The sequence below is a fragment of the Watersipora subatra genome, chromosome 3, assembly GCF_963576615.1.
Source record: "Watersipora subatra chromosome 3, tzWatSuba1.1, whole genome shotgun sequence".
In the NCBI taxonomy this organism is placed as follows: domain Eukaryota; kingdom Metazoa; phylum Bryozoa; class Gymnolaemata; order Cheilostomatida; family Watersiporidae; genus Watersipora; species Watersipora subatra.
Window position 1 is genome coordinate 22,010,660 of NC_088710.1, and position 8,056 is coordinate 22,018,715.

Here is an 8,056-nt window from a genome sequence, read left to right on the forward strand (position 1 = left end):
AAAATGGGATTGCCTCACCGCCTGCAGATGAGCCCAACAGCGAGTAAACAAGAACAAACCTCCAGGAAGAGTGCAAATACATTCTGTATCAGGCAATATTACAGCTGTAAAAATATATAGTTTGAAACCATTTTCGGTTAATCACTGCATTGATACTTTGAAAAGGTCAATGAATATTAAAAATCTTCTGGAGCATGAGAATTTAGGTTATAGTGACCGTTAATCCATACTTATCCATAGTTAATCCATACTTCATGTGTATTCTATGGAACATTGATATATAATACAGAGAAGAGGTTACCGGGCGTTTTGTTACGGACGATTATGTTTCGCCTCACTGACCATCTAGGCAACAATATGATTCGACGATTAGCCGCCTCACTAAACTGATCACCTTTCATCCTTTTGTTTTCTTAATTGTTTTCCAATATCCACCTGCATAACCTGTCATCGGAAAGGACTCTGTGAGGTATGTGAAGCATCTGCCTGACCACCCATACACTATCCAGCTGTAACTCAACCACTGACCGGCTCATAGAAGAATAGCCTTGCGTGTCCTAGACCAAGAGGGCTGCCCTGGTATGTCTATGCGAGGAATGTGCATTTTCCCAGAATCAACATTGTCACCGGCAGCAATTATTGATTATTAATTATCAAAAGTTATTTAGTTCAATTTCTTATGCTGACTTTCTTTCTACATTGTCACGAAATAATAGCCTAGGGTTCAAGTACTCTCGGACAGAACGGCGCGTCAAAAGGTCGTGCCGCCCTTTAGTCTTAGTTTAGGCCAAAAGCTACCACGCTGATGAAAGCGTGGGAATGAGTATGTCACAGCAAGGGGTATGTGGGCATAAAGGCAAACTGCTGCCAATTGGTGGTTTGAGGAGGGTAGGCAGACCTCCAGAGGGATGAATCAGATAATTATTCATCAAATTCATCACATTTAATGGCAGCACAACAGCAGTTGGCTTAAGCTTGGTTCCCATATACTGATATATTGTGGAATAATATAAAATAAATTAGTTTATATTACTATGAAATAACTTTTACTGCTACTCCATACGTTATGAAATTGTTTTCCGATTTCGTGAAGCCTCGGCGACAGCACCGCAGGCTATTGCCATGAAATGTGAGCCTACACGCCGGGTACCACCGAATATCGCCGGTAGTTGCCAGCAGTCAACGCAAGAGTTTAGCGCTGTTCAAATTTCGCAAAAAGCCGCAGGCAAAACCTTCCCGAAATGCACAGTACAGGTGAAGGTCACCATTATCGAAACGACGTAGCGAGCGAATATTTTATTTGATTATGCGATTATGTTTAGCGATGCAGCTTTATATTTGAACAGAAGCCGCAGAGCCTAGCGTCGCAAGCGTTTTGCTGCGCAAGTTACCGCCGGAGTCTCGCAATTGATATGAGAGCCAGGCTTTAGGGATGACGCTCAAGCAAAAATCTTACAAAAGATTATCAAAAATCTCTATAGATCGTCTGCATCGATTTTGCCAAAACCTTCTAATTCATATTGAGTTTGCCTCATCGCTTTAAAATAGATGAAAGCAGTGCAAAGATTGTCTTTATGGGCTACTTGCTCTCCATTTATATACCTGAAAAAAAGGCCTATTCCGTGCGTAGCTAATCATGCCATAGTCTTGCCAAGCTACCATAGTAAGTTAGAGATTAGCAAAGCTACAGCCTGATTGGCTAAAAATTGTGATGTCATAGAATTATACTACCATTTTTCAGACCTGTAAACAACAAATATCACAATGTATTATAAAACTTTTAAATCTAGAATTTCTTTCTTTTTCCGATGTTTTATATGACAGTTACGGAATCGAAATTTAATTTTTAAAATAATTATATATTGAACAGGCTCTGTTTATTGCAAGGCTAGTAGGCAAGTGCCTGAGCATACAATAGACTATTATATCTATGATTGAGTTGAATACGAGTGACAACACATTGCAGGAGGACCTAGTATCCCTGGTTTGACTTTATGTGTCCCTCTCTTAGACATTACATATGGTCTGAGAAATTAGCCTAATCTTTTTGTTCCCCTTATGCTATGAAGGGACGCGTTCAGCGAGCCTATAATATAAACAAGCTTTAAATTTGAAAAATGTCTATAAACACTAACTCACCTTGATAAAATTCTCTTTGCAACTAATCAATGCAATGAATTTTGCCTTAGTTGAAGCAATTGCCTGCAATTACAATGACTCGATGGAAGCAAACCGAATTTGCGTTATCGGCTAGCTGAAGCTCATATATTCGTTATACAAACACTTTATCACGGATATTCATACTGGATATGTCAGGTAGAACTGTACTGAAAAACTTTGCTAGAATATGCTGGAGTACATAAAGCTTTTACGTAGAATAAATGACGACTGCTTTTAAAAATGTTTTGCATGTTATTAGCAGCATTCAACTAGACATGTCTACATGTACTGTATATTCTAGCCAAATGCCTGGCATTGCAGCGGAAAAAAATAATTACTCTATGAATTTCAGTAACTTACCTCGTAAGCTAGTAGTCCAAATATTTACTAAAAATAGGGATGTTTTAATCCAGCTTAATAAATTGTTACGTAACGATAAACTGTGCTAGTTAATAAGTATGATTATTTTAACCAATGTAATTCATGCAATCACAATCCTTCATCGCTGCAGTGAGTTGAATGATTGTAGTGTAGTGGTTTAGACTGCTGGGCTTGCTTTAAACTTGGAGGTACTGAGATCAAATCCTCTTTGAAACGGATTTTTCATTTCTAGTTTTTAATCGCCATAACTGGATACAGGAATGACCAACAAATGACACACACTGAGATTTATATATATCTAAAATAGATATATATATATAATACATTAATATATAATTATGTATATAAATAAATACATATATATAGCCTATATGTTACATACATGAAATAAGTATTTCGTATTTCTGAATTTTAGTCACTTTTGTGAGCTGACTGTACTGACAGCAATGTTAAATAATGTATTAAACGTTTTACAAAAAAATAATTATCTCAAATTGAACATTGCTCAAAATTGAAAAACTTAAGAATTATTTTTAACCCTTTGGGTGCTACTTTTCCATTTCGGCGCAAATGCTTAAATGACCCGTGTACCAATTTCGCATTTCTGCAAATTTGCAAAGGCTCAGAATAAATGAAGCTTAACTACGGGTGAATGAACATAATATTTTTACAAAATATTTACAAATCTGATCTATTTGCAGTAAAAAATATTTATATTGCCCTTCAAGCAGTTTAGACAATTAGGATGAGTACTTAAATGATAGTGCTAAAAGAAATGGATAACGGCAAAATAGCACCAATGAGTTGCGATGCTGTAAATGCTTCTATAAAATTTATAAACATTCAACACTGTGTGACAGCCTTCTTAGCTCAAGTTTCAACATGTAGTTTAAACCTCTGTACATCTATGAAATATTAAAAGGAAATGCTACTTTGCTTGGTAATTTCTTTCTCAGCAATAGAAAAAATGATCTTCTGCAAAAGTCAATGATCTGAAAATGTTCGTTTCTGTAAAATAGACTTACCTTTCTGTAGAGTGTTTTATGTCTAACACTGTTTCATGTCTTTTAGATTACATTTGAAACCTTTTTTTGTTGGAGAACTCATTGTTTTTAGTTTTAGGAAGTTTCTGCTATCGATAATCATATTTTGAAGGAGACAAATTTATGTCTTAGCCGATCGTACGTTTTTCGTGCTCCATTTCCTGTTTGTATTACATTCATATTACGTTATATAACTCTGCTTTAATTTATTCTAGCTTGTCCCAACTGTTTTCACATCATCATAACACTTGTAGGAGCAAAATAAAAAAGCTAGTATTTATTAAATATAAAATAGAGCCCTGAAAGTTTTATTCTTATTCCAAAAACAAGAAGCATTTTTGTTTTTGTATTCAGCATCATCTGGTTGGCTATAAGGTCACCCAAGACAAGTACTATTGCTTATATTCTGTTGCTAAAAAGTTATAATAATGTATGGCTAATTTGGGCTAAATAGACCAAGTAATAAGACAGCAAAAACAAAAACAAATGCTAGGACTTTAAACAAAAAATGATGCGTCGTAGCACGTTGCACAACAAATAATGCTGCAGTCAGTGTTACAAAACAATTGGATATTTTAGAAGCTAGTTAAATATTTTATAGAGTTATCGACTTGGCGCTCCTGTTTATTGTTTATTTACTAGTTAAGCACTTGAGGTCATACCAACGACCTCCTCTGTTGAGCAGAGACAATACCAATTGTAAGTATAAAAACTGTCTTGTCATATGAGTGCAGACAAAGTGTTTATTTGTTATACTGATAGGTTGGTTGCATTCCAGCTGGTTAACATATAATTGTGCAATTCTAGGTCATAGACTAGTACTGCTGTTCTCTTAGATATATAGTTTTTACTACATAGAATAACTACATTGAAGTGTTCTATAAATAGTCTATAGTATAAGTATATTGAAATGTTCTATAAATAGTCTGTAGTATAACTATATTGAATTGTTCTATAAATAGTCTATAGAATAACTATATTGAATTGTTCTATAAATAGTCTATAGAATAACTATATTGAAATGTTCTATAAATAGTCTATAGTATAGCTATAGTAAAGTGTTCTATAAATAGTCTACATTATAGCTATAGTAAAGTGTTCTATAAATAGTCTACATTATAGCTATATTGAACTGTTCTATAAATAGTCTATAATATAGCTATATTAAAGTGTTCTATAAATAGTCTATAGTATAGTTATATTGAAGTGTTTTATAAATAGTCTATAATATAGCTATATTAAAGTGTTCTATAAATAGTCTATAGTATAGCTATAATGAAGTGTTCTATAAATAGTCTATAGTACAACTATATTGAAGTGTTTTATAAATAGTCTAGAGTATGACTATATTGAAGGCTGATATTTCATTGCGTCTTTTGTTGGCTTGGCTACGGTTACTTTCACAAGACAGTTAAAGTGCTTCGCTTATAACTTAGATTTTAGATTTTCTTCGGTAGATTTTCATTCTTTTGTAATAATTTTTTGTCATCTTAAAAAAGAAATCTTTTCTATTTTTCTATTTTCAAACCCATTTAAAAATATGCATCACAAACAATATGAGAATTTATAATAACACTTAGCCAGTGAACTTCACAGGTTAAGCCAACTTCTACATTGAGGGAACAACTCTTGACTGCTTCAACAGTAGATTTCAACTTACCTGAATCCGTTTAAATAAAACAACAGAGCTTAGCTTAAATTGATGTACATGTAGGTGTTTAAAAATAAACAAGATTTATAGTCTCGGAAGACACGGTCTGGTTTGGAGTTATCATCTTCTTTGTTGGGGCCTAATTTAACAAAGCTAACTGCTATACAGTGTCACATGCTTCAAGCATGTGATTCAACAGACGCCCATAATGATTAGGCTGGAACAACATGACTGATTAATAAATTAGGGTTGGCATAAATAAATTAATCTAGCCGAAGTTGTCTATTTATATGTGAAGACAACCTCCCATTCTATATAAAGATATTATTATACAATGCGGCTGCGGAAACAATGAACTACTTGTCCTTAGCAACTACCATAAAGGAAAATATGGACTAAACGAGCCACAACAGCCAATCAACACCGCCAAGATGGTGCACAGACTCTCATGGATGCTTGGCGAAATATTGGGAAAGTTTGACAGGTGAAATCTTTCCCGAGATATCTGCGTTGCCTCGATGATGTCATCAGTGCATGATGCACAAAGTTGACAAATAATTGCTGAGGGAACAACCAGGACATACGGCGATATGGTGGGAACCAGCCTTTAGGTTTTGTGCAGTTGTTTACTCACATACTTAACTCTGTCTAGTTGAGGAAATCAGCAGTCTGTTGAGGAACTCAGGACAATATGTTTTATGTTAAGATGAAGATAGGGAATAAACTGTTGAACTTTAATTTGGTAATTGTGATGAGCCTTTGAATCTACAGTCTTAAGGTAGGGCCACACTGTATCGTGTAATTTCAACTAATCTGGGAAATTCCATTCGTACGAAATTTCTGACCTGCCACACAGAGTTTCCCCACCACGGATTCGTACGAAACTAACTTTCAACTAGCCAATCAGAACGCGGTGATAAATTGAAGCCGATTCCGTTTCAATCATTTGCTTCAGACGTAGAAGAAAACGACCTTCAACATTCAACTAACCTTTTCAACCGACCAATCAAACAACGATTCGTAGGAATTTCTGACGTTTCGTCCAATTCAGGATTCGTTCATAGTGCGCAATCAACGATGGACGAATTCGTCCAAATGTCAATTCGTCCGAATCGTTTCGTCCAAATTTCGCCGATTTCGTGAGAATTTTGTTTTGTGTGGCCCTACCTTTACACTAAATTTAATAGATAGATTTCAGTTTTGTATAATCTGCTCTAGTTTGGTGTCCCATTCAGATGGATCTTGTGAAAGCTTATAAGCCAACTCGAGTTGATGTTTCTGTTTTTTTTCTCTGGCTAAACTCTTTTCAATGTTGTCACAACAGTGCTTAACTGAAACAGGGAGTATTTTGAAGTTAAATTTTAAACACCAACCTTTATTTCCCAAAACAAGCACTTCAAGCCACCCATCCATAATTATAGCTGCTGACAGACCGCACATATGTTCCTAAGCAAATCCCAGTTTTCTCATTTCCACGCGTTCAATCATAAAGAGCTGTGTATATCAGCGCATGTACACATCTATTATATTCTAGTAACTAGTGACTCTATGTTTGTATACTGTTGCTGGGACAATGAATAGTTAACAAAGCTTATTGTCTTTGCTGTGAGTTACTCTTTATTGAACATTTGATTAGTAGCTGGCATGTGCAGAGCTATTCAACTCACAGATACAACTGACAGCTACACGCACATTTATCTACTGACAGCTATATTGCAGGTCATCTCTTGAGGTACTGTGGGAGGATCGCAGATATGTCAACAAAAAAGGTTTGTCATTTACAAATTTTTATATATCATTAACAAATAGGAATAAAAATTAGGTTGCTGTTTATTTAATTTTAGAGTTTTGTTGTATCTTCCGCAAATTGGGTGTAAGAGGAGGAGATTATGTTTTGGTTTTACTAGTGCTGTAGTGGTAAAGATGAACACTTCGATGACAAATGCATATATGTGTTGTCATATATCATATCCGTTCGTTTAATATCACTCAAAAGCTATAAAAGTTGTGTCAGAGAAGAGAAAAAACGCAAACAGAGAAAGCCACATAGGAGTAAATGTGATGCTGGTGGGAAGACAAGCGCCAAGACTCATGACTAGTTCTATGAAGGGTTTTAAAAATGAACATACACAAAGTTTTAGTAGATTTTATCAGAAGATATCAACATTTTTTTATCATTTGCTGTTGTTGTTTTTTTTTGGAGATGATCTGACTGCCAAAATATTTTAGGATTAAAATCGACAAAACTTGATTGCGCATGAGATGGTCAGAAAAAAATATGTGCCAAAATGACTTCACTAGTTGCGCGGCTGCCTGTCTCTCGTAATTGATATCTGCTATTGCTTATAAGCTCCGTGTCTCTATTCTGTTTGTCTCATTGCAACTGTAATCGCACTTTCGCTTGTTCTGAGCCTTTTGATCACAATCCAGTTTTGCTGATTTTAATCTTAAGACATCCTGGCAGTCAGATCACCTCAAACATCAAAAAATCACAAATGATAAAAAATACCAATAATTTCCGACAAACGCGTCTAAAAAGGTGGAGAAAGTTAATATTTAAAGTCATTCAGGGAACTAGTAATCTCTGATAACTCTCTAAAAAGTGTACGACATGTGATGAGATCTCGGTATTTCATGTTGGCACATCATAGGATAACACAGAAATAATCTTAACTTTATAGAACTCTATGATCAATAAGTTTAGTAAATGGCAATCCACATCATGGCAGCTTCAACAGCGAAAGTAGTTCAGTAAGAATGCCAACCTTTTCTAAAACCTGATCCCTAAAGGATAGACAGCAACCAGCGATCAGTCCGAACA